General features: G+C 40.1%; 1 pseudogene; it reads left to right on the top strand.

The window, feature by feature from the left end:
• The first annotated feature begins 21217 nt into the window (after positions 1-21217).
• On the top strand, positions 21218-22084 carry LOC133047333 (nuclear ubiquitous casein and cyclin-dependent kinase substrate 1-like; annotated as a pseudogene).
• The last annotated feature ends 5645 nt before the right edge of the window (positions 22085-27729 follow it).

A 27729-nucleotide genomic window follows, 5' to 3' on the forward strand; every position in this document is an offset into this window, starting at 1 on the left:
GGAGTCATAGGCTTTAACCTTTCAAACCTCACACAAGAGTCAAGTGTTCCCTAATGTCTATGTAAGCTTCAACTTCTTAGCCTGGAATTTGGAGATTTCCACAATCTAACACTGACCCGCATCGGTCTCCTGCCACAATATCCACATAAATTCTCTTCTCCAGCCAACTGGGAAGTCACTCCTGGACAGGGCATGTTCATCCCTGCTCTCTGTGTTTTGCTCTGGGCTTCACTGGATGATGATGCTGGCCACGTCCTCCCCTAAACCGATTCTATTGACCTGAAGACCATTCATGAGTGTTACAATGTGTTACCACACTCAAACTCAGTTAAAAGTGGGATGTATTAAAAGTTTGTGAGTGAATGAACAGGCATACAGTCTGTCATAAGCAAGCATTAGCAATGCATGATATAGAAGAAATGTTTGCATCAAATTTTTTTAATCAAAAAAAAGTGGGATGTGTTAAGTGATATTAACTTTCAGCAAAAGTCACCTTAAAAGATCTTTGAGACATGAAAACATAACACTCTTAAATGAGATCATGGGCAAAACATTCTCTGACATAAATCATACCAATGTTTTCTTGGGTCAGTCTCCTAAGACAATAGAAATAAAAGAAACAATAAACAAATGGGACCTAATCAAACTTACCAGCTTTTTTACAGAAAAGAAAACCATAAACAAAATGAACTGGGAGAAAATATTTGCAAACAATGCAATTGACAGGGGCTTAATTTCTGAGATATGCAAACAGCTCGTACAACTCAATAACAAAAAACAAACAACCCAATGGAAAAATGAGCAAAAGACCTAAATAGACATTTCTCCAAAGATAACATACACATGGCCAACAGGCACATGAAAAGATGCTCAACATCACTAATTGTTAGAGAAATGCAAATCAAAACTACAGTAAGATACCATCTCATGTAGATCAGAATGGCCATGATTTACAAGTCTACAAATGACAAATGCTAAAGACAGTGTGGAGAAAGGGAACCCTCCTTCACTGATGGTGGGAGTGTAAATTGGTGCAGACACTATAGTATGGAGGTTCCTCAAAAAACTAAAAACAGACTTTCCATATGATCCGACAATCCCACTCCTGGGCAATATATCCAAAGAAAATTATAATTTGAAAAAATACGTGTACCCCAATGTTCATTGACGCACTATTTACAATAGCCAAGACATGGAAGCAACTTAAATGTCCACTGACAAATGAACAGATCAAGACGATGTGGTGTATATATATACTCTATTGTGTGGTATATACCACAGAGGAAAATATTATTCAACCGCAAAAAAAAAAAAAGAAAAAATGCCATTTGTAAAAATATGGATGCACCTATAGATGATCATACTATGAAGTAAGTCAGAGACAAGTATCATATAATATCATTTATATGTGGAATCTAAAATATGACACAAATGAACTTATTTACAAAACAGAAACAGACTCACAGACATAGAGAACAGTCTTGTGGTTTTCAAGGGGTAGATGGGGTTGGGGAGAGATGGACTGGGAGTTTGGGTTAGCAGATGCAAACTATTATATATTGAATGGATAAACAAGGTTCTACTGTATAGCATAGGGAACTTTGTTCAGTATCTTGTGATAAGCCATATGGGGAAGAATAATATATATATATATATATATATATATATATATACATGCACACACATATGTGTAACTGACTCACTGTGCTATATACAGCAGAAATTAACACAACATTGTAAATCAACTATGCTTCAATAAAATAAATTCTTTTAAAAGATCTTTTAAAAAAAATCTTTAAGTCAAAGGAATAAATGGAACTGAAAACATCATCTGGTGTTAACTGAATGTAAAAGAAAGCAGTAGTCAAATTCATATGCAGGAAGGATGTGTGAATGAGAAAAAAAGGTTGTCTGTATGAAATCTAGGAAAGGGGAGCCCAAAACTGCCCAAGGAGTCACAGATTGCTGGTGTGTCTATGTCATTCTCCAGGGCAAAAGGCATCCTCACTGGTTAACGTGATCGTTCTCATCCACTGGGCAGACTGTCTCTTAGTAGAGATGAATATGCTAAAATATAATAATCTGGTCACCTCGAGCCGCTGAAACAGAAACCCCTCTGTTTCTGCTCAGGTTTCATGCTGACCAAGGAAGCTTTGATCACATGCGCCCATGTAGGTTTCCTTCAGGAAGAGAAGAGTGAACTGGAGAACATGAATATCCCAAACCCACATCATCTAACAAACGGTCATCCGACTTGCACTCCACACCTTCAGGACGTTTTACAGGCACCCATCCATGAGAGCCTGACCAACTCGAGGCACACTGACCAAACTGGGTTTGTGACCTTTACAAGCTAAAAGTCAGAGCACCAATGTGTTAACTCTCAGAGACAGTGCCTCCTGAAAGTCCTGTGAGGGGGTGGGGGCCAGGCTGAACCCCTGGGACACCACCTTACTGTCCCTCTAATTGCTACACAACCTCCTCTGGTACCAGTCAGCATCTGGTTAAGAATGGGCTCCCACACAAGTTATTTAACAGAAAGAAATTAGTATAAAGAACTAGGCAGTGGGTATCACAGAAGCAAAAATGCAAAAAGGGAACATCAATGCTTTGTGGATATAAAAACTGCAAGAAGTTCCCCGTTCTAGGAAGAAGGCACCTACCTGCTGCTCATGCTGATGTTTCTGAAGGAAATGGATGAGCCTGGCTCTGTGGGACAAACAGGAAAGAGTGTGCATATCCTTCTTACTCTTCCTGTAGTCCAAGTTCTCTCTGCGCTCCCTATTGGTAGACTCTAACTGCAGGAAAAGCAGAGAAGTGCTTTCCAAAGCAGAGGAAGGATATGTATGCTAAGAAGGCTTCCCAGGTGGCTGTAAAAAGAATCTGCCTGCCAATGGAAAAAAAAGGCAGGAGACTCAGGTTCTATCCCTGGGTCAAGAAGATCCCCTGGTGGAGGATATGGCAATCCACTCCAATATTCCTGCTTGGGAAATCCCATGGACAGAGGAGTCTGGTGGGCTACAGAAAAGTGTCCTAGCCCCAGCACCATAGAGTGGAGGGAAGATGGTGTGGAACTAAGAGAGTAACCTAATAATTGACGTTATATTGTGTATACAGATCTATTCATTGTCTCTCTCCTCGACTTGAATATAAGCTCCAACAGGGTAGGGATTTTGTTTTGTTCATGGTTATACCACCAATGTCTAGAATAGTCTGACAAATGGTGAGAACTCAATAAATATACATAAAATGATTACATGAATTAGTATCATCATCCAACACAAAAGGTGAAAATTAAAGGCTATGGAGAAATAAATTCTCCAAAAGAATATCATAATCCATGTATTAGTTAGACTTAGGTTAACTTTAACTACCAGGAAAATAAAAATGGTAGTGACTTGAACAAAAAAGCAGTCCCAAAAGAGGCTGTGATTGATGAACCACTATTCACCCAAAACTATCACAACATCGTTAATTGGCTATACGCCAATACAAAATAAAAAGTTCCAAAAAAACAAAAACAAAAGATCATTAGTCCAGGTCTGATGCAGCCCTCCATGGCATTGAGGACCCAGGTTACTTCCTTGTCATCGTTCTACTGTCTTAGTTCCATGTCATGGTTCAAGATGGCTGCTCCAGCTCCAGCCATCATGTCAGCATTCCAGATGAGAAAAAAAGGAAAAACAAGAAGTACTGCCTTTTCTCCTTTAAGGGCAGCTGTCAGAAGGTGCTCACTCTGCTTTCTTTTACATTTAGTCATGTGGCCCACATATAGCTGGGCAAAATGATATTCTGGATGGTCATGAGCCCACTTGAAAATAATGGCTACTGTTTACAAAACAAGAGAGTAAGAATGAATATTAGAGATAACTAGCATTCTCTGCCACAGGGAGCACTGCAAAATTATCTCTGTCACAGATATAAAAGGTGGAAAGTAAATATGACTTGCAGAGCAATGGTTCTGCAGGTATTATTTGAGAATGCTACACTTATTCCAGTTGCTCCCAGGATTTGTCCAATGCAGGACTGTGGAAGTCATCACAGGAATCACCCCCCTACTTCTTTAAACAGGTGTTCTTTGATTCTGTCTTGATGTCCCTCTAAAAATGTTGGTAAAAATGGTAGGTATTTGCATAACATGGGATCAAATGCATGAACTCTGGGGTCAGAAAGCCTGGATTCAATACTAGGCCCCAACACTTGCTAACTATGTAACCTTGAGCAAGTAACTTCACAACTCTGTTTCCTCTCTTGTAAAGTAGGGCTAATAATGATGATGTCTGCTCCACAGGCTATGGTGGAGACTGAAAAGCACCAGCTAAATGCTCAATAAATATTTCCTATTGTTATAATTACTCACTGACAGCTTTAATCCCTGAATATTTCTCAGACCTCCTCCCTCCTCTTCATTCACAAAGGCACATCTTCCATGTAGGCCCTTATCAATTCTCAGCTGGATCAATACTCACAGGTCTTTCATACTGATCTTCTTGCCTTTGCCCTTATTCTCTTACATCTACCCTTCAGGTTATAGCCAGAGAGACCTTTATAATTGACATGTCTGTTTATGCCCTGCAGTTCCTTAAAATTCTGCATGACACCCGCTCAGGACCTGACTTCTCTGGGTTTATCAGTTATCACTGCCCCACAAAGCTCACTACAGTTCTCACAGGACACTCAGGTTTTGGACAAGCTGTTCCCTCTGCCTGGGATACACCTGAATCTCTATTAAGTGACTCTTCTCGTTTCCTGATTCAACTCAAATGTCCCTTCCTCCAGGTAGCCTTCTTTGACCTCCTCAGTTGCCAATGAATTAATATATAATGCACTTGGAATAGTGCATGACACGGTAACTTCTCAATGGTTGTAAATTTTTATTACTGCCATTTTACCTCTGGGTTTGCAGAGTCCCTTATATTTTATTAAAATTCTATTAAATTCTTGTAATTGTCTCAAGTGTCTCTTTTTCCCCACCAGGCTTTTTTTCCTACCACGTACTGGAAACTTTTTTTTATCCAAAGCACCTAGTACAATTCCTGGTACACAGTAACCACTGAATTGGTACACGGATGATAAGGAAGGAAGGGAGGCAGAGAGGGAGAGAAGAAAAATGAAGGAAGGAGGACGATGACTGAACTCTAAATGGGCACAACAAGAATTTAAGAAGAGGAATGAGAAGAAAAGTGGGAAAAACATGTCCTGTGATGTTTTATCACCGAACAGGGCTTCATTCAGGGTGAGTTTAAAGGCACTGAGCAAAGTGCCTGCCACCCTATATGAATAAACAGATAGATGCGTCAGTGATGTTTATCTAATGCTGTGGGAACTTCGAGTGACACTTCTTGCTCTCTACTTTGTATATCTCCCCATCATTTGCCTTATTTATTGTAAGCATGTGGTTTTTCTTCGTTAGGAGATCCTGAAAATAGATATGGCACATGGTTCATTCTGCGTGGTAGAAATATGGATGATTCTTAATCTCTGTTGTACATTTCATGGCTCTTAAATTCCTTCTCCCACCCCCCAGATTTTTGTTTAATGAGTCTACGAATTTTGCCTCTTCATTCTTTGACTCACTTCTGTCCCTTCAGCTAGTACTGGTTAAGGTAGCAGACTCTGGAGCCTGACTGTCTGGATTCAAATTCTGACTGTATTATTCACTAGCTGTGGTTCCTTCATCAAGTTATTTCACCTCTCAAAATCCTCAGCGTCCTCATAAATAAAACAGATTTGTCCTTCCACGTAGAATTGTTATGGTCAGTATCTGGCACAGAGTGAGGCTGTTATTATTATTCCCTAGCATATGATACTTGGAATCTTGAACTGAGCTGAGATTTTTTTTTTTTCCGAGTACATTTTTCATGGTACTTGCTCCAGGCCGCCTCCAAACTCAGACGTGGTTTTGCTTTATCTCCATGAAGACTGGAAAACTCCCCCACCGGAAGCACATTGGCTGCCACTAACTGCAGAGACTCTCCCTGTCTGAAGGCCAGAGGGGAAGTTCTAGTGTGGGAAGAGGAGGAAAGTGTTCCTTCCTCCATCCCTGAAAAAAAAGAATTTGCTGGAGCTCTTTTGAAGGTAGAGAGGACAAGCTACCACAGTGACTGCAAAAACAAATCTTCTCTCCTGCATTAAAATAAAATATATGTGTCTGTGATTTCTTGTATCTGGTTATCCCTGATTTCCGATTTCTTTATAACGAGCGTGTAATGCATGTGTAATAAAAACTTTAAAAACACACACACACACAGTACAGTAGTTGTTTCCAATTCTCATGGTTACAGAATGAGTCAATCTTTTTAATGTCAAACTTTTTTTTCAGAGAGTGACCTAGTAGACGGAGCATGAGTCTGGGAGCTAGAAACTTCCAATTCCTTATCAAATCACCGAGAGTCCCTTGCTGTTTAGCTTTCGCAATTACTTTAGCTTCTCTGAATCTTAGGTTCCTTGGGCAATAAATAAGGATACTTAGGACATTGGAAAGTGCAATTGGTTAATTAATGTTCACTAGGGCTCTTAAAACATAATGTGTTATTTTTATTTAAGATAAGTCAAGAATGGACTCAGAGACTTAACATCTAAGTAAAAACTGCTTTCATTAGCCTTTGTGATGTGAAAAAATGGTGCCTCCTTTGAGGATATTGTAAACATAAGAGTTTCAGTAGACTGAAGTCTCACAATTTGGGACTTGCTTTGGTTGACATGGAGGGAGACAATCAGGATATTCTTGGTTTACTTTACTCATTTGCCAGACTATAAAAACAAGTCATTTGTGGTAAAGGTACTGTCCATTGTGCCTTTATCTCCAGGAAACAGCAGAGGACAGAAGAGCCTGGGGTACTACATTGCAAAGAGTTGGACACCACTTCGCAACTGAACAACCATGACAGCCAGCCTTCGCCTCTCCCGCACACCGTTATAAATAACCTATGCCCATAGCCTTGGTTATTCTCCATAACATAACCTCTCTGGCTGCATCTGCTTGCACTAAACTGAAGAGTTAGCCCATGAGTTGCTGAGCTGGCCAGGGTCTGTCTCCTTTGAACTGAGATTGAGTGAGGGATCACTTGGAACTTGGGGCTGGCTGCCATGTTGGGCCACGAATAAGTAGAACCCAGGATGCAGCCAGGGCCGAGGAGTCTGTATGGACGGAGCAGCAGAGAGGGGAGAACTTGTAACCAAGGCAAGAGAAGTGAGGGCGTGGGAGGGGAGAAAGCTGCCTGGGGCTTCCTTGTTTCCACAGATTAGGAAGAGCGCTTACATCTGGGCTCTCCTAGAGTCCTCTCTATCTCCTCATAAACTCCTTTCCTGATATGAGTTGAGTAGGTTTTAATTGCCGCACAATCCCTGATCGAATCTATAGAGCCTGGCCTTTCTTAAGGCAGTGAATCCTAGGCTGAGGTTACATACACCAGGAAGATGTCCAACCAAAAATCTGAGATTCCAGTCAAAAGTGGCCAACTTCTTATTCTGTGAAATAAAAACCAAAAAATGTTACACTGTATTATCAATGGCATAGTGCTACAAGTTATAATGCATGTGTAATATATAACATTTTAAAACTGAGTAGTTTTATTAAAAACTTACTACAAATGGTTTTTTTCCATTTTTGAGTTGAAGTATAATTTACATACAGTAAAGTTCAGAGTTTTCAGTGCATGGTTCTTCAAGTTTTGACAAACGGATAGAGTTGTACGACCCCATCACAATGGAACAGTTAAATAGAAGAGCTCCTTTCCCCTAAAAAGCTCCTCTGCACCCCTTTGCAATCTACTCCTATCACCTCCTCTAGCCCCCTGGCAACCATTCATGTTTTCTTTCACCTGATCTGTAGTTTGTTCTTCAAAAGATTATCAGAGGAAATCACACAGCATGTAGACTTTTAAGTCTGACTTCTTCACTTAGTACAGTGTATTTGAGATTTGGCCACGTTGTTACATGTATCAGTAATTCATTCCTTTTAAGGCTAAGTAGTAGTCCATTGCATGAATGTATCATATTATGTTTATGTGTTACTCCATTGAGAGGCATTTGATTTGTTTCCAGATTTTGGTGATTATGAATAAAGCCACTATCAACAGTCACACACAAGTTTTTGTGTGAACACAGGTATTCATTTCACTTGGTTAAATACAAGTGAAGACAAACTGCTGGCTCATGCGAGAAGTGTATATTTAACTTTACAAGAAACTGCCAGCCAAACTGTTTTCCAAAGTGGCTGTGCCATCTTGCATTACACCCACAGCAGATGGGAGTGTCAGTGGCTCCTATCCTAGATAGGATAGTGCTTGATAATGTCAATTTTTGATTAATTATTCTAATAGGTGTTTGATGGTATCTGTGGTTTTCATTTGCATTTCCCTAATGATTGGTGATGTTAACACCTTCTTATGTGCTTGTTTGCCTTCTATTTATCTTCTTTAAAGAAATGTCAGTTTATTTCCTTTGGCTTTTTTAAATTGGTTTGTTTGATTTTCTTATTATTGACTTTTGAGAATTCTTTATATATTCTGGAAACAATTTCTTTATCAGACATATGCTTTGCAAATATCTCCAAGTCTGTGACTTTTCTTTTCAGTCTGTTAGCTATTGCATTATTCTTATTTTTTCATTTTGACTTGGAAGGTTGAAGACATTGTCAAGAATATCATTAGCATGACAGTGTTTGGGAATTCCTACTATGTGGAACACAGAATATGGACAAAGATGTGAATAATTCTGCCAGTGAGTTAGTATATACTGTATACAACTTAAGCTTACTTAAGGATGGGTAGGCAGCTCTACCCCATGGGATCATCCAGGAACCCGGGTTCTTTCTATTTTGTGGCTCAGTCATCCTCTGGCACATTGTCATCATCTGCTTGGTTGAAGCTATTTCACCATCATTTTATCTGCATTCCTACCCTAAGGAAAAGAAGTAGAGGGCAAGCCACTTCCTTTTTAGGAAATGACCCAGAAGTTACTAATATCTTCTTGGCCAGATCGTAGTCACTTACCTATAACTAGCTCCTAGGAAGGCTTCAAAATAAACTCATTAGCTGGGCAGCCAAGTGGTTTCTTTAAAACTCTATTACTATGGAAGAGGATATACTGGGGGACAGTAGAGTCCACCAGAGATAGGAAATGAAGCTAAACCTAAAATCAGATGTTCTTACTCACATTCATGGACAACAAGGAAGCAGAAGTAACCAAAGGTTTTGCTTAAAGCCACTACTGAGGTTAATAGAAAGTGGGCTGTGATTTTCCTTTTGCTTTGGGCTTAGCAAAGAGTTGGGAAAGGCTGAGTACCAAAGAGAACCAAGGTCAACTGTGTCAGACACCCCCACAAAACCAATGCCACACACTGCCAGCCCCACCCTCAACCTCCCAAAGACTGAGTTGGTAGAGAGGTAAGAAGAAGTTGTTGAGTAATTGCCTTGCAGGAAATGTAACTTTCTGCAAGAATTTTCAGACAATTTCTTCCTCATCCTGAGAGAAGGGGAAAGGACATGTTCCTTCTCAAAGTTAAGTGAGCAAAGTTCAAGAGGACTACTCCTAAAAATCAGAGCAGTGTTTCTCATCCAGGGGCAATTTTGCACACCCCTGCCCCCAGGTAGGATGACCCACACCCTGGGTTGGGTTGGGACAGAGGAGTTTCTGGATGTTTTCATTTTGTATTCATTTTGTATTGCTGCTATAACAAATAAGTGTGAATTTAGTGGTTTAAATGATGCAAATTTATTACCTTACAGTTTTGGAGTCAGAAGTCTCCCCAGGTTAAAATCAAGGTGTTAGGATCACGTGGCTTTCACAGGTTCTCGGGGAGATTCTATTTCTTGCCTTTTTCAGCTTCTAGAAGCTGACTGCATTCCCTGGCTCATGGCTCCCTTCCATTTTCAAAGTCAGTAATTGCACCACTCTGATCTCAGCATCTTCACATCTCTTTCTCTGACTCTAGCACGCCTGCCTCCCTCTTATAAGGACCCTGATGATTGCATATGTTGTTGCTGCCGTTTCATTACTAAGTCATGTCCGACTGTTTCTGACTCCATGAACGATAGCCCACCAGGCTTCTCTGCCCGTGGGATTTCCCAAGCAAGAATACCAGAGTGGGTTGCCATTTCCTTCTCCAGGGGATCTTCCAGACACGGAAATCAAACCCACATCTCTTGCATTGACAGGCACGTTCTTTACCCCTGGACCACCAGGCAAACCCTGCGATTACAGTGAAAGTGAAATCACTTAGCCGTGTCTGACTCTTTCCTACCCCCATGAACTATAGCCAGCAGGCTCCTCCATCCATGGGATTTCCCAGGCAAGAGTACTGGAGTGGGCTGCCATTTCCTTCTCCAGGGGATCTTCCAAACCCAGGGATCGAACCTGGCTCTCCTGCATTGCATACAGACGCTTCACCATCTGGGCCACCAGGAAAGCCTAAGAGTGGGTGATTACAGTGGGCCCACTCAAATCATCCAGGATAACCATTCCATCTCATGACGTGGAACTAAGCATGTATAAGCACATCTGCAAAGTCCCTTTGCCATGGAAGGTAATATATTCACAGGTTTGGGGAGATTTGCATGTGGACTGCTTTGGGGGGCAGTATTCTGTGTACCATACCAGGATACAATTTTTTTCATATCCAGGATAAGATTTTCAGACTTACCACCAGGAAAGTTGATCACACTATCACTGGGAGACATTTGGCAATATTTGGGGACATCTATGACAGTCACCACCGTCATCTAGTGGATAGAGATCTTAGAGAGGAGGTGGCCATAAGCAGCATGAGTTCTGCTGTTGGCCTAGAATAGACAATTGAGTTTCCTGTGGTTTAGATCCTGCGAAAGAGATACTTGAGTGGCTCTCGTGGGCGGGTGCTGAAAGGCATCTGCCGTGAAGTGCACACTCTGAAGATCTGTCTACCAAGTGAGCGGTCTCTACCAGCAAGGGCAGGCTGCCAGGGCCATGCTGAAGGAGGTTGGACAAGGTTGGGCCAAGGCCAGACCACGAAAAGGGATTTGTGCAGTAGGAAGATTCTTGCGGTGACGTATATATTCCATGAGCGAATCAACCTTTGGAGGCCTGACACAAAGAGAGTATTCACAGCCCATTCATTTAGCAAGAGAACCAGCAACAATCAACACGAGCAGGTGGTCGTTGTGCCTACCCCTCCTTTCATCCCTGATTCCTCCAAATGAAATGGGGAAAGGGAACAGAAAGGCAGACCACACCGCTTCCTTGCTCAAAGCCCTTTAAGTCAAAAGTCTGACCTGTGATGGGGAGAGGGAAGGTTTTGAATAAGATATGTGATTAGAGTTGAGACTGGGTGGATTTCAATAAAGTGGAAGTGACTGGAAAGAAAAAGGATCGATCCCAGGGGTCTTAAAAATCTGCTACCTAATAGAACAAAAAGAGCAGAAGGCAATTGCAAGTAGTGACTGGAGAAGATGAAACTTTCCACTTGCACCTCCCCAAGTTAAATCTCCTTTAATCATCTAGTTTTATGTCTTAAAGGTGCAAGATTTCCATTGGCCAGTATCATTGTTGGAAACATGATAGGAACTCAGATCAAAACTTAAAAGCATGATGGAATCCTGCATCCAGGGTCCAGAACCAGCAGTTTTTATGTGACACAAATAGCAGTGCATTAGAATTGCTATAGCTGGGCGATCCTGCCTTCAGTCATCAAAACTCTCATGAGACCAGTGACCCAGTTAAGGGATCCCATTGCAACGTGAGTGTATGTGACTTGAGCATTTTGCTCTTAAACTGTACAACCTCAAAGTACAATAAATAGTGTGTCTTCGCTCTCATGACTCAAATTGAAAGCACTTTATTACCTTGGTTTTTCTTTTTTTTTTTTTTAGTTCTACCACTTTATTGCTACCAACCCATTTCCCTCCACCCTCGTGCACACATGCTCAGTCATGTAATCCCATGGACTTCAGCCCGCCAGACTCCTCCGTCCATGGACTTTTCCAGGCAAGAATACTGGAGTGGGTTGCCATTTCCTTCTCCTACCTTGGTTTTTCAAACCCACCTTTACTTACTTATGGCACAAATGGATTGAAATAGTATCTTGTCTTTATTCTCTGCCTCCCACCTTTTCAAGCAGGTAGCCAGATATTCTCGCACCCTATAATCATGGGGCTGTCTAAGAAGTTGGCCTGGAAAGATAATTCCTTTTCTCGCTTTTGAAAAAGCTTTAGTCCTTTAAAGAAGCTCCACTTATTGTCCTGGAGGGAAAGGACCTTTGAGAAGTATAAAGAAAGTGGAGATTTGGGCTTGCATTGGAAAAGGGAAGGAAGTTGGGGTTTCAGAGAACTTGAGGACCAGGGCAAAGGTTATGGATGACCCCGGGAGGTGCCAGGTCAGTGGATACGCATACCCAGAGCCTCTCCTCCAATGAGTACCACTCCCTTACGTGTGGTACACGTTGTGGAGCCTTAGGACCCTGTGGGCTCCCACTGCAGCCGGCTCAGCAGCAACCAGGATGGAAAGAGAATCTGCCCGAGTGCCAAGACCCCTGGACCTTTGGATAGCCCAGAAGAATGGGGCCCCAAGCCTGTTTCCTTTACTCCAAAAGGATAAACGCTCAGAGTTATATGTTAGTTGATTTAAGGGGGAACAAAGAACTTGCGTTGTGGACTGATATTTATCTTCAGGGGCTTCACTGGTGGCTCGGCTGAAAAGCATCCCCTTGCCAATGCAGAGATGTGGGTTCGATCCCTGGGCCGGGAAGATCCCCCAGAGAAGGAAATGGCAACCCTCTCTAGTATTCTTGCTGGGAAATCCCATGGACAGAGGAGCCTGGCAGGCTACAGTCCATGGGGGTCACAAAAGAGTCAGATAGGACTTAGCAACTAAACAACAACATCTATACCCTGTGCGTGCCTACTCACTCAGTCATGTCTGACTTTTTGCGATTCCATGGACTGTGGCCCACTGGGCTCCTCTGTCAATGGAATTTTCCAGGCAAGAATATTGCAGTGGATTGCCGTGCCCTCCTCCAGGGGAATCACCCGACCCCGTACATCTCCCCAGTTGTTAATGGACGCCTACAATGGAAGGCTACCAAATGCAGCCTTCTCTTCCTCCTGTTCCTCCTCTGATCCTCAGCTCCAGGATTTACCCTCCTCTCCCACCTCCTCCTACTCAGGGTCCAATGAAACATTGTCAGGGTTTCTTCCCCCAGAACCCTTTGTCTCACACATCCCCTTGCTCCCAGTATTCTTCTATTCCCCACTCTGATTCTCTCCTAGATGAACATGAGTGAGTTCCCAGCCCCTCCAGCTTCCAGTTTGGCCATAGCTATGGCCCCATCCATGTCCTAAAGCAAGAAATATGTCTGGGCTCATGGGGACACCAGAGGCTGATGCATAGCTTCTGTCTCATTCCCTTTCCCAATTCCGCATCCCTGAGCTTCCCTCCTATTTCTTCCTCTAATAAATCTGCGCTTCATATCAAAAAAAGAAAAAAAAAACGAAAGAAGCCTACACTCTGAGGTTGCATAATTAAAGTGATCATTTCCTATCTTAAAAATCTTACCCTTGAGGATGTTAAAATGATCTGTGTGATAGCAGATTAGAGTTAGAGACAGCAGTATGATTGTTAATCAGTTTATACGTTTGTAAGTTGGTTTATATTCTGTTGGGAGCCAAAGAAAATATTATATAATGTGAGATATTAAGAGTGGCAGATGATTGAGGTGGCACTCAGTAATTCTGAGAAACATTTATTGTCTTTAATAGGAACTTTATGGTTAAAAATGTTCAAATGATTTGAAATTTTCCATCTTTGATCTCCCTACTTCTTCCAAAGTATTTTCTTGATGTTCAATAAATCAATCACACACTTTTGTTTTTTAGATAAAAAGACGAAAACCCAACAATGCACTGTTTAATAAAAACTTCACTTCAAAAGCTGCCATGTAGCTCAGGGAGCCCAGTCTGTACTCTGTGATGAGTTGGAGGGATGGGATCGGGGGAAAAGGGTGTCAATCAGACACTTTTTTAAATTCTACCCTCAGCTTTTAAACATTTGAAAAGCAATCCAATCTCACTTATAATGAAATAAACAACTCAAAACTGAGATTGCACATTTATCACATACTGGACATAAAAATCCAAAATTACCCTATGCTGGCAAAGCTGTGGGGAAATAGTCACCTTCATACAATGCTAATGGGAATGCTTATGCTGATAAAACCCCGATGGAGAAGAATTCAGCAATATCAAAATTACAATTGATTATCCCTTCAATCCAGCAACTCCATTTCTAGGAATTTATCATACAGATACACCCACACATTTGCAGATAACATTAATACAAGAGGATTCATTGCAGCACTGTATGCAATTGCAAAAAAATTGAAAGGTCAATGAATTAAAGGTCTGTTTAAATAAAGATGCACACCTACAATGGAATACCACAGAATTTTTTTCAAGAATAAGCAAGTTCTTTAAATATTGGTATAGAAAATCTTCAAAATATACTGTTAAGTTAAAATAATAAGATGCAGAGCAGGGGATGTATCATTAACATATTAATATACATAAGGAGATAGAAATTGGCTTGTAAATGCATTTTTTAAATCCTTGGAGAGATAAACCAAATATTAATAGCAGTGATTATCTAGTTGGGGATAAACAGTGGGGGTGGGTGTAGGAAATGGATGAATGGGAGGCAGAGGTAGGAGGTTTTCACTGAATACATTTTTGTACCTTTTGATGTAAGAACTACATAGATATACTACATATACAAAAATGTAAATGTTTTAAAACTCTACCTGATAAGAAAAAGGAGGCTTCTGTTTCTGATACAGAATTCTTACTCAGATAACAGAGGATCTAAATGCACTTACCACACAGAATTCAAGTTAATTCTTACATTTTCTGTTTCCTTTGAACGACTCACAACAGAAACATCAAAATTAATGCCTGATATTCACAATTTTAGTAGTTGCTATCATTTTACTTGAAAACAACCTAAAGGTAGCTTTATAGACATGACTTATGGTACATTTAGTACTAATTATAGCACTCTTTGAAAATATCTTAACAATATAAAATTAAATGATACCAAATGGAAGTATAGATCTATACAGAGGAATGAAGAGAACTAGAAATGGTAACTGCTTGGGAAGATACATAAAGCCTTTTCTGTAATTATTTAAATCCCCTTTTAAATGAAAATAATGTAGCCTGGAAGTATATGAAAAGTTGTATTAAGACACATAACAGTAATAGGACATAAAGAGGGGGGAATGGAAATGAAAGCAGACTCTCGTAAAACTCTTGAATAATTTGAAGTGATGGATAGAGTATGATGAGTCAAAGATGTATAAACCTGAATCACAATAAACCTGAATCATCCACCAAAGTAATAAAGCAGAGTGCTATAACTAGTTAGTCAACAAAGATTAAATGGAATCATAAAAATACTTGATTAATTCAGAAGAAGGCAGAAAAAGAAAAATAGGAAGGAATAAAGCACAGATGGATTAAACACAACAAATAGCAAGATGACCAGATTAAACCTAAATTTATCATTAAAATCATATTAATACAAGTGGAGTCTAAATGCTAAAATTAAAAGGCAAGACAACTATGTATTTCTTAACACTTTATATAAAGACACATACTTTATATATAAAGACACAAGAGGATTAAAAGTAAAAGGATGAAATAATATACCATGCCAACACTAATCAAAAGAAGGCCAGAGTGCCTATATTAATATTTGGCAAAATTGATTGCAAAACAAAAAATTTTACCAAAGACTTTTTAAAGTCATTTATTAATGATAAAGATGTCAATTCATCAAGAGAACATAATAATCCTAAATGTTTATGTGCCTTATAACAAAGTTTCAAAATCAGCAAAGCCAAAACTGATAGAACTGCAAGGAGAAATAGACAAATTCATAATTATAGTGGAAGAATTCAATAATCCCTGTCAATAATTGATAGAACAAATAGAAAATCAATAAGAATATAGACTCAAACAGAATTATCCATTAACTTGGCCTGATTTACAGGGATAAAACATCTCCCTTCCCTTCTGCCATCAATGAAATAGACATCCTTTTAAAGTGCATATGGAACATTTACTAAATTAGATTGTAATCTGAGTCACAAAACAAATTCACAGAATGTTACAGGGTTTAAATCATATTCTCTGACTACAAAGGAATTAAATTAGAAATTAAGGGAAGGGAATAAGAAATCATTGAGATTATGAAGAGTATGATTTAAAATGTTACTCCCTTATTTTCAGATAGTATTTTAGAGCAAAAGTCAGAACAAATGTGAATTCAGCAGGAATTCACATTGGATTTCCACAATGAAATCCAAGACTGTGACTGAGTCACGTGAATTAGTCACAAACTGAAGGAGCTCTGCTTGCCACCAGTCTTTGGGGAAGCAGTTCTTATTATGTACAGGCAAAAGAAAATATTGCCTGTACTAAAAAAAAAAAAAAAAAAAAAAAAAAGCCCTTCCCACCCACCTCAGACCATAATACATCACAGGAAAGCTTTCTTGACTGCTGGTTCATAATAAATTGCAACTGATTGGGACAGCTTAGGGGATTTTGAGGCAGGGGATTAAAAAAAAAAAAAAGAAAAAACTTTAAGGATTTTATTTCCTACCTTAATAAACAAAAGATTGACTTTTGTCACTGTTTTGTCACTCTCAAAAGAGTAAGCTTACAGGTATTTAATAAGTTAAACATCTCTCCAGTTAGTAGACTTGGGTAGTTCTATTGTGGGAGGCTCCTTGGCTGGAACCTCCTAGGAGCAACCCTCTCTTCTCCCACTCCGCTGTTTGCACCATGAGGTTCTAAGTGGGTGCAGATACTAGAAGCCAAGGACTTCAGGTCAAGACTTATATAAATAGATTGGTAACTGACAGAGGAAATAAAAAACTGATATAAGTATGATGAAAATATGGGAAAAGGGGAGAGGGTATGTTCATCTTTCTATAACATAACAGGAAGTTATTGATAATACCTAGCATTAACAAATCACAAATTAGGGGTAGAAGAGGATCCTTTGGAGGCGAGAAATAACCGCAAGAAGAAATAACTCAAAGAGAAATGATGGCTTTTGCGCAACAAGATTAGAGTTGAATGAAGGAGGGCAGGGCACTGTTTTGCAATAGTTTATAACTATGTGAGTGTATCTTTGATTTTAAAAAAACATTTTCAAAGTATCAGTCAGTTCAGTCGCTCAGGCATGTCTGACTTTTTGTGACCCCATGGACTGCAGCATGCCAGGCTACCTTGTCCATCACCAACTCCCAGACTTTGCTCAAACTCACGTCCATCGAGTCAGTGACGCCATCCAACCATCTCATCCTCTGTTGTCCCTTTTTCCTCCTGCCTTCAGTCTTTCCCAGCATCAGGGTCTTTTTCAACAAGTCAGTTCTTCACATCAGGTGGCCAAAGTATTGGAGTTTCAGCTTCAGCTTCAGTCCTTCCAACGAATATTCAGGATTGAGTCCCTCTAGGATGGACTGGTTGGATCTCCTTGCAGTCCAAGGGACTCTCAAGAGTCTTCTCCAACACCACAGTTCAAAAACATCATTTCTTCAGTGCTCAGCTTTCCTTATGGTCCAACTCTCACATCCATATATGACTACTGGAAAAACATAGATTTGACCAGATAGACCTTTGTTAGCATAGTAATGTCTCTGCTTTTTAATACGCTGTCTAGGTTAGCCATAGCTTTTCTTCCAAGGAACAAGCATCTTTTAATTTCATAGCTACAGTCACCATCTGCAGTGATTTTGGAACCCAAAAAAATAAAAGCTCTCACTGTTTCCATTGTTTCCCCATCTATTTGCCATGAAGTGATGGGACTGGATGCCAGGATCTTAGTTTTTTGAATCTTGAATCTTGAGTTTTAAGCCAGCTTTTTCACTCTCCCCTTTTACCTTCATCAAGAGGTTCTTTAATTCTTATTCACTTTCTGTCATTAGGGTGGTGTCATCTGCATATACGAGGTTATTGATATTTCTCCTGGCAATCTTGATTCCAGCTTGTGCTTCATCCAGCCTGGCATTTTGCATGATGCACCCTGCATATAAGTTAAATAAGCAGGGTGACAGTATACAACCTTGTACTCCTTTCCTAATTTGGAACCAGTCCACTGTTGCATGTCCAGTTCTAATTGTTGCTTCTTAACCTGCATACAGATTTCTCAGGAGGTAGGTCAGGTGGCCTAGTATTCCCATCTTTTTTTAGAATTTTCCACATTCGTTGTGATTCACACAGTCAAAGGCTTTGGCACAGTCAATAAAGCCAGAAGTAGATGTTTTTCTGGAACTCTCTTGCTTTTTCTATGATCCAATGGATGTTGGCAATTTGATCTCTGGTTACTCTGCCTTTTCTAAATCTAACTTGAATATCTGGATGTTTTCGGTTCACATACTGTTGAAGACTTGCTTGGAGAATTTTGGGCATTACTTTGCTAGCTTGTGAGATGAGTGCAATTGTGTAGTAGTTTGAACATTCTTTGGCATTGCCTTTCTTTAGGATTAGAATGAAAACTAACCTTTTCCAGTCCTGTGACCACTGCTGAGTTTTCCAAATTTGCTGGCATGTTGAGGGCAGCACTTTCACAGCTTCATCTCTTAGGATTTGAAATAGCTCAGCTGCAATTCCATCACCTCCACCAGTTTTATTTGTAATGATGCTTCCTAAGGCCCACTTGACTTCACATTCCAGGATGTCTGGCTCTAGGTAAGTGACCACACCATTGTGGTTATATGGGTCATGAAGATCTTTTTTGTATAGTTCTTCTGTGTATTCTTACCACCTCTTCTTAATATCTTCTGCTTCTATTAGGGCCATACCATTTCTGTCCTTTATTGTGCCCATCTTTGCATGAAATGTTCCCTTGGTATCTATCATTTTCTTGAAGAGATCTCTAGTCTTTCCCATTCTGTTGTTTTCCTCTATTTCTTTGCACTGATCACTGAGAAAGGCTTTCTTATCTCTCCTTGCTCTTCTTTGGAACTCTGCCTTCAGAAGGGTATATCTTTCCTTTTCTCCTTTACCTTTCACTTCTCATCTTTTCTCAGCTATTTGTAAGGCATCCTCAGACAACCATTTTGCCTTTTTGCATTTCTTTTCCTTGGGGGCAGTCTTGATCCCTGCCTCCTGTACAATGTCATGAACCTCCGTCCATAGTTCTTCAGGCACACTATCAGATCTAAACCCTTGAATCTATTTTCAAACTATAACAAAACCATTAATAACAGTAGGGTGAATAGTTCAGAATACAAATAATGGCAATCTTGTAGAAGTGTGGTCACTAGGATCTGATCACCAATGATTAATTTCAACATCTGTCTCACTCGGTTTCTTCAAACTTCACACTCATTTGCCAGCTCATACACTTAAAATGCAAGTTGGCCTTTGACATTTCTCTTCTTAGAACATTAATAGCTTCCCCTTTGCTACATCCCCACTAGCTTCACAACACCAAAATGCTTCATCTCCCTACATACCCCACCTACTGTGCCTCTTGCCTGGCTCTGCACTCTTAACTTGTATCCATTCTCCAAGAACAAGCAACACCTCGCTTCCAGGAACCCTCCTCTGACTTCCCTCAGACTGAGTCAGGCGCCCTTCCTCTTTCCCACCATTCTTGGTGAACATCTCCATCACTGTTACAACAAAGGTATACAATGTTATAGCTTTAGTTTCCCTACCAGGTAATTTTTTGAAGTCAGTCTTTATATCCCAGTGCCTATTACTGAGTTTCAGCAAATGCTCAGCAAGTGTTCTTTTAGTTTTGAGAATGCTAATCTCACAAAGACTAAGAGAAGGGAGCGTCTAACAAAGATTAGAGCAAATTTTCACTCTGGGTTCATCTGTGTCTTCCATACAATGATTTCCTTCAAACACACACACACACACACACACACACACACACGGACGCACATACACACATTCCCAAAGCACATAAGTAGTCTGTCCTTATTTCTAGGCAGAATAGGCAGTTGCCTGAAGGGCATATTTGTAAAGTTACTAGAAAGTTCCTCTGAATCCATTCCAAAATCCACCTAATCCATTAGCTTCTATACTGTCAGAGAGGCCACTCACACAGTTAACATCTAAAGAACTGCCTCTTGAAGCTTTCTTCCTTTAGGCACAAACAATGCTTGAGAGAGGTTACCCTGAATTCTGCTTCTCCTCGGAGTTATTTCCCCATGCCCACCACCCCCACAGAGCCAGGAGCATCAACGATCACAATCAAGAAGAGGAGAGTTGGCTAAAGGCAGCGGGGAAGGCAGTTCTGCTGCCTGGGGCGCTGCCTACAGACATCCCATCTGGGCCACAACTGCACGGAGACAGTTGCTGGAATCAGGCAAGTCTGGTTTGACTTGCCTCTTATTTATACCTCTGTGATCCTGGCCAGGTTATCTTACCTTTCTGAGTCTCAGTTACTTTTAAGAGGCCACATTTTGCTGGTATGGTTGTAGGATTAAATGATCCAATACCCACGGAGATCTTCAAGAGGGTGTAGAACAGGTGCTCATTAAGTATCAATAATGTTAGTTTTCACTCAGAGTCCCATAAGTGGGTAGACAGAAAGCAGGGATCTGGGGCAGAGAAAGCCAAAAGGCACTAAAGACAACTCCCAAATATTTTTACAATTTTGCCTGGAGCCTTAGCGTCTTGTGTGTTTCCTGGAATCTCTTTACTAAGGAATGGCTTTCCACATCTCCCAAGGGTAGTGTTAATACTAAGCCTGTCTTAAACAGTGAACAACCTCCTCGTCTTAACTTTCTCTCCATTTCCACCTATCATCCCTGTAAACTCTGGGAGCAACAAAGAATCCTTCCTTCTTATAAAGTAAGAAGTAAGGGGTAAGTTCCAAGATGTGCATTTTAATATACTTATATATCCTCTTCATCAATACAGTTCTATGGGCTGATTAAGCACGGTCAGTGACTTCCCGAATAATTGTAGATAAACAAAACTTGGAAGGCAGAAATGTCCTTCCATATGTCTAACCGGTTGCTATCTTGCCTCAGGTGGTGGTAGTCAAGGAGGTGGACAATCTGATTTTCTTTTAAATCCTCAATCAGGAAGAGACTGGGGCGCGGGGGGGGGGGGGGGGGGGGGGGGGGGGCTCGTCTGATTAAGGGGCCCTGAACCAGGGAGCGGCGGAGTCTGAGAAGCCAGCAGCTCAGGGCTCGGCGGCAGCGGCCTCGTCGGCCGAAGTTGGGGGTGGTGGGGCGCCGAGCGCGCGGGTGGGGGGGCGTCCTGGTCTTTGGCTCCTCGACTCGGTCCTGTTTCGACAGCGAACATGTCTCGGCCTGTCAGAAATAGGAAGGTCGTTGATTATTCACAATTTCAGGAATCCGATGATGCTGATGAAGATTATGGAAGAGATTCAGGCCCTCCAGCTAAGAAAATTCGATCATCTCCCCGAGAAGCTAAAAATAAGAGGCGATCTGGAAAGAATTCACAGGAAGATAGTGAGGACTCAGAAGAAAAAGATGTGAAGACTAAGAAGGATGATTCTCATTCAGCAGAGGACAGTGAAGATGAAAAAGAAGATCATAAAAATGTGCGCCAGCAATATTTAGGCCTCTAAAGCAGCCTCTAAACAGAGGGAGATGCTCATGGAAGATGTGGGCAGTGAAGAAGAGCAAGAAGAGGAGGACGAGACGCCATTCCAGAATTCCGGCAGTGATGAGGATTTCCTAGTGGAAGACGATGATGATAGTGACTATGGCAGTTCAAAAAAGAAAAACAAAAAGATGGTTAAGAAGTCGAAGCCTGAGAGAAAAGAAAAGAAAATGCCGAAGCCCAGGCTAAAGGCCACAGTGACGCCAAGTCCTGTGAAGGGCAAGGGGGAAGTGGGTCGCCCCACAGCTTCAAAGGCATCAAAGGAAAAGACTCCTCCCAAAGAAGAAGATGAGGAACCAGAAAGCCCTCTGGAGAAGAAAACGTCTTCAAGTCCCCCGCCTGAGAAATCCGGGGATGAAGGGTCTGAAGAGGAAGCCCAGTCTGGGGAAGATTAAAAGTGATGATGGTCTGGGGAGAGATTTTATTTAAAAAGCAAAAAAAAAAAAAAAAAGAGAGAGAGAAAAAAGGAAAAAAGAAAAAAAAAGAGGGGAAAAAAAGAAAAGCTACTTAAGATAGAATATGGTTTTGGCTATGGCTTGACTCATGGGCTTTCAATGCTTTTTTTCCCTTTTGTTGAAAATAACATTTTCTTCTTTTCTTCTTTTTCTTCTTTTTTTTTTTTTTAAAGAAAAGCATTGTATGTTTAATTTACCTTTTTTTTCTATTGGTCTCTTCATCATGACCCCCTCTTTCCGACCCCCTCCCCTTTTCCCAATGAAAGCCATGTTAAATTAATCACTGGATTGACTGCTTCATCTTTTTATTTTCAATGGAGGGTATGCCACAGTTGTAAAGCAATAAGATTTGAGGTAAACACTACGAAAATTTTGCTTTTTGCTAAATGGTAGCAAGTTGAACAATAATCAAAAAATGTAGAAGGTTTTAGTTTAAAGTTATTGCTTCTTTCTCTACCTGAATTGAAAAAAAATCAGTTGTCATCTAATACAAGTTTATATTCTATATACAAAAATACAGATGTCTAAAAAATGATGTTAAACTTCCACTGATGGGGCAGGTAGGAGAGAAAGATGAATTCTGAACTGCTACTAAAGGTATTCATGTTTTTTACTGTGGGGCAAGGCAGGGAACTGAGGTTTCCTGACCCTGTTTGAGGATATAGGTTTGCTTGTTTTTAGTCTCATCACTTGTTATCTCTAGGAGACTCAGAGCCAGTGATCCTTTTATTCAGCTACAGTCTTTAAAGAACTTAAAAAAAGCAAGGGCCGCCAAAACTTAAATCCTTCTGATTTCCTATTTCATTCTCTAACGGTTCATGTTTTTAAATATATATATGTATCTATTCTGTTTATTGGATAAAACATTTTACCAAGGATCAAAAGAAAAAAACCCTAAGATTAAAATGGGGAGATCTATATATCACAATGGATTTCTTCTGAAACTGACAATGTTTAGGTTTTAAGCAAAATAAAGTGCCAGTTAATGTGAAACTCAAAAATAAATAAATAAATTCTCAATCAGTGGTTCTCAGTCGTGGGGATGCACCAGAAGCATCAGGAGGTCTTGTTAAAACACATCGCTAGGAGTGTCCAATTATCAGGCCTTAGAGTCTGAGAATTTGAATTTCTTACAAATGCACCTGCTGCTAGCCTGGAGACTACTTTGAGAACCAGTGCTATAAATAATACTGTATACAGTTTAAAACAACTAAACTGCTAGTTTCCCTTTCAGAGAAAGAAAGTCACTGAAAATATCCTTCACAAATTCTTCTAGCATTCTTTTAAAATAATCGGCTCATTTAAAAAAATGAGGTATATATTACTTTTTAAAACTCTTTTTAATAACCTTGCAGTTGCAATCCAGTTTATCAAACTTAGTTACATACTGCTACTTAATTTTTCCCAAAGCTCTGGTCTTAAGTCTTAGAGTTTAGAATAATTCCAGCTGCTGTCAGTGAGTATTCATACCTGACATATGCACAAAACATGAAAAAACCATTTTCAAATATTATGATATGATGCATGTGTGCTACGCGCTTAGTCACTCAGTCATGTCTGACTCTCTGGGACTCTTTCGACTGTAGCCCACCAGGCTCCTCTGTCAATGGGATTTTCCAGGCTAGAACACGCAAGAGGACTGCCATTTCCTCCTTCAGGGGATCTTCCCAACCCAGGGATCGAACCTGTATCTCCTGTGTCTCCTGCATTGCAGGCAGATCCTTTACCCACTGAGCCACCAGGGAATCCCAAATTATTGATCAAGGTGTACAGAAATAATTTGTAAGAAGTGTGTAAGGTATCATGCACGCTTCTTACAAATTATTTCCATACAAGTAGGTCAATGATTTCCCTTTATGGCTGTTTTCAGTTTTCTAGGTTATTATCAATACTTGATGCTACTCTACTTTGTGTTATCAAAAAGGATAAAAATAGCATTAAAAAAAAAAACCCTCTAAAAAGTAAAAAAAGAAAATAATGTTTCTAAAAGATAAATGTTTGAAAGCGCATGGTGCTTTGAAATCCCATAGAGGGCAAACTGGTTGAATCTTTCTGGAAAGTACTTTCCATACATATCAGAACCCCTAGAAGTTTTCACATATTTTGACCCATTTATTTCTCTTTCAGAAACCAATCTCGAGGCAATAACCTGACAAAAGCTTTATACACAAAAATGTTCACCACTGCATTATTTACTATAGCAAAACTTTGAGACCCCACTATCACAACAGGGAACTAATTCAGTAAACTATGATACATCTGTACATGGCTTTATTTGGCAGCCCTTAAAAATGAAGAATTCTTAGTAGCATAGGAAAATATTTATGATAAAATGTAAAGGGAAAAGGCAAGTTAAAAAATTGTATATATCACATAACTTCACCTTTGTAACCATAAAAAGAATGTATTTTTTTAAGTCTGAAAGCAAAACTGAAATGTTGACAGAAATTATCTTCAGATGAAAGGATTAAAGGTGATTTTCTTTTCTTTCTCATATTTTCCTACATTATGCATGTATCAATTTATAAATAGAAAACAAAAACATTGTTTTAGAAACAAGTATTAAAAACAGTAGAAGCCCCTGAAATGTGTAAATTTATGCCCAAATTGGAAATGTTCCCAGAAATATTAAATGGATAGAAAAAATAAGCTTCCTCTACACATGAGTGACAAGGGAGGACTATTAACAAGCAAATTTTGTTTTCTGGGCATTTTTTCTTTTAAGGTTAGTAGTACATTTTGACTTTTTCCAAAGGAAAATGAAATCTGCTTTTTAAAAGTTGTTGTAAATGTATTTCTTTTGATTCAAACTGCTCATGTGTATACCAACTTCTTACCCAGCCCACCAAGCACTGGGCCTGTTACTGAGTTTGTTTTCAATGTAATACTGTGCCTGGTTTATATATGTGAGTGTGTGTGCATGTGTTTGTGTGTTGAAATAAAGACATTGTGCCCACTTAAATTGCCAGATAGCCCTATTCCCTGTGGAGAGAAACTCAGGAAAAAGCAAGTTAGTACCGAGCACTTTCTAAAGTGGATTAGTAAATAAAAGTCCTGAGAAGGTAGGCATTGGACATACTCTTTACAAAGAGGTCTTCAGCCTTAATCTCAGTCAAATAAAACTCCACAGAATTTAGCTTCTCACTAAATAATATCTGGAGCTTTGATGCTCTCATAAAAATGTGTAGCATGTTTAAATTCAATCACCAAATTACTGTCAAATCAAAGAATAAAATTATGATTATGATGAATGAGTTAAATGCTTAAAACTATAGAGTGAGGGAGAGTGTTAGTCGCTCAATCGTATCTGATTCTTTGCGACCCCATGGACTGTAACCTGCCAGGCTCCTCTGTTCACACGATTCTCCAGGCAAGAATACTGGAGTGGGTAGCCATTCCCTTCTCCAGGGGGTCATCCTGAACCAGGAATAAAATCCCAGTTACCTGCATTGAGGCAGATTCTTTGCCATCGGAGCCACCAGGGAAGACCCTTAAAAATATAAGAAACAAATAAATAGCATGATGACAGTAACTGTTTTAAAGTCCTTACTAAGTTCCTGCTACTGTGCAAAGCACTTTAGGTGGATTATCTCACTCATCCCAAAATCACTATAGAAGGTGGGCACTGTTCTCTCCAGATGAGGAACCCGAGGTGCCAAGATCCTAATACCGTGGTCCCAGTGTCATTTCTCTCTCACACCCACCTCCGCTCAGCAGAGTGGATGTTTTTCTGATTCCCTCTTCCTTTACTCTCACCTCTCTTTGAGCCAAGGGAGGATAGACTGTTACAAAGTCACAGAGATTAGTTGCACCATAAGGCAAAGTGAAAGTGAAGTCGCTCAGTTGCTTTTTGGGACCCCATGGACTATAGCCTACCATGCTCCTCCATCCGTGAGATTTTCCAGGCAAGAGTACTGGAGTGGGTTGTCACTTCATTCTCCAGAGGATCTTCCCAACCCAGGGATCGAACTCAGCTCTCCCGCTTTGTAGGCAGACGCTTTACCGTCTGAGCCACCAGGGAAGTCTACCTTAAGGCAAAGCCTTAAGCAAATGCAAGCCACCCCCAAGGCTGCATCACTGCCCTACCAGCTCCTTTCCTCTATTCCTGCTCATCTCTTGGGTCCCCAAGACATGAATGATGAGGGAGAGGGACATGCCACTACCAGCGGAGAAAGAAAAGGGTCTTCTCTTCCTCCAGCAAACTGTCTCCAACCCATACCATTGCAGAAAAAGAGTTAATAAACTACTGAAAACCTTGATTTCAGCATACTTTTAGAATAACGCAGTTGTACTATGCACAAAGTAACTCATAATATACTTGGTTTATTAGGATCAAGCAATATTTGATAGTGGAACTTAGACGATATCTGATAAAAGTGGTTTTTTGTTTTGGGGTTTTTTTGTTTTGTTTTTTTGCCACACCCTTTAGCTTGTGGAATCTTAATTCTGCAACCAGGGATCAAACTCATGCCATCTGCAATGTAAAGTGCGGAGTCTTCACCACTGGATCACTGGGAAAGTCCCCTGATAAGAGCGTCTTGGATTCATGGCAGTTCTTTGTGAAACTGCACACAAGTAGTTTAAGTCAATGATTTCCCTACTTCTGTACTTGCACTCCAACACAGGAATCAAGGGAATTCTTTTTAAATGATAAATCATGTCTTTCCTGTGCTCAGATCCATCCAATGACCTCTATCTCACTCAAATAAAAGTCAGAGAGGGAAATTTAAGTCTTTACCCATAGATGAATGGATAAAGAAAATGTATACATACACATAATTCAACTATAAAAAGGAAATCTTGCCATCTATAAAAAAAAGGATGGACCTTGAGACCATAATGCTAAGTGAAATAAGTCAGACGGAGAAAGACAAGTACTGCATGATCTCACTCATAGGATCTGAAAAAAAACTGAACTCAGAAACAGACCAGATGAGTTGTTGCCAGAGGCAGGGGTTGAGGGGGAATGGATGAAGGTGGTCAAAAAATAGAAACTTCCAATTACAAGTAAGTCTTAGATATAATGGTTATTATGGTTAATAATACTGTATTGTCTACTGGAAAGTTGTTGAGAGAGTGATCTGAAAAATTCTCATGACAAGAAAAACTAATTTATAACTATGTAAGGTGATGGATGTTAACTTGACTTACCATGGTGATCATTTTACAATATATACTTATATCGAATCATTAGGCTGTATACCAAAAACTAATACAGTGTTGTATGTCAATTACATCTCAATAAAACTGGAAAAATGTTAAAATAAAAGCAAGACCCCAAGTTCTCGTCATGGCCTTCAGTGGATCAGCTGAAGAGCTTTGAAACCCACAGTTTCATATATACACTACTATGTGTAAAGTAGATAGCTAGTGCGAAGCTGCTGTATCGCTCAGTGCTCTGTGATGACTTAGAGGAGCGGGAACCTTGCAGAGGCAGGGGCGGCCGGTGGCAGGGAAGCTCGAGCGGGAGGGTATGTGTGTATACATATAGATGATTCACTTTGTTGCATAGCAGAAATTAACACAACATTGCAAGGCAATTACAAGTTGGACCTTAAAGAAGGCTGAGCACCGAAGCATTGATGCTTTCAAACTGTGGTGCTGGAGGAGACTCCTGAGAGTCCCTTGAACTACAAAAAGATCAA

Source organism: Dama dama, chromosome 26 (genome assembly GCF_033118175.1).
Source record: "Dama dama isolate Ldn47 chromosome 26, ASM3311817v1, whole genome shotgun sequence".
NCBI classification, from domain to species: Eukaryota; Metazoa; Chordata; class Mammalia; order Artiodactyla; family Cervidae; genus Dama; species Dama dama.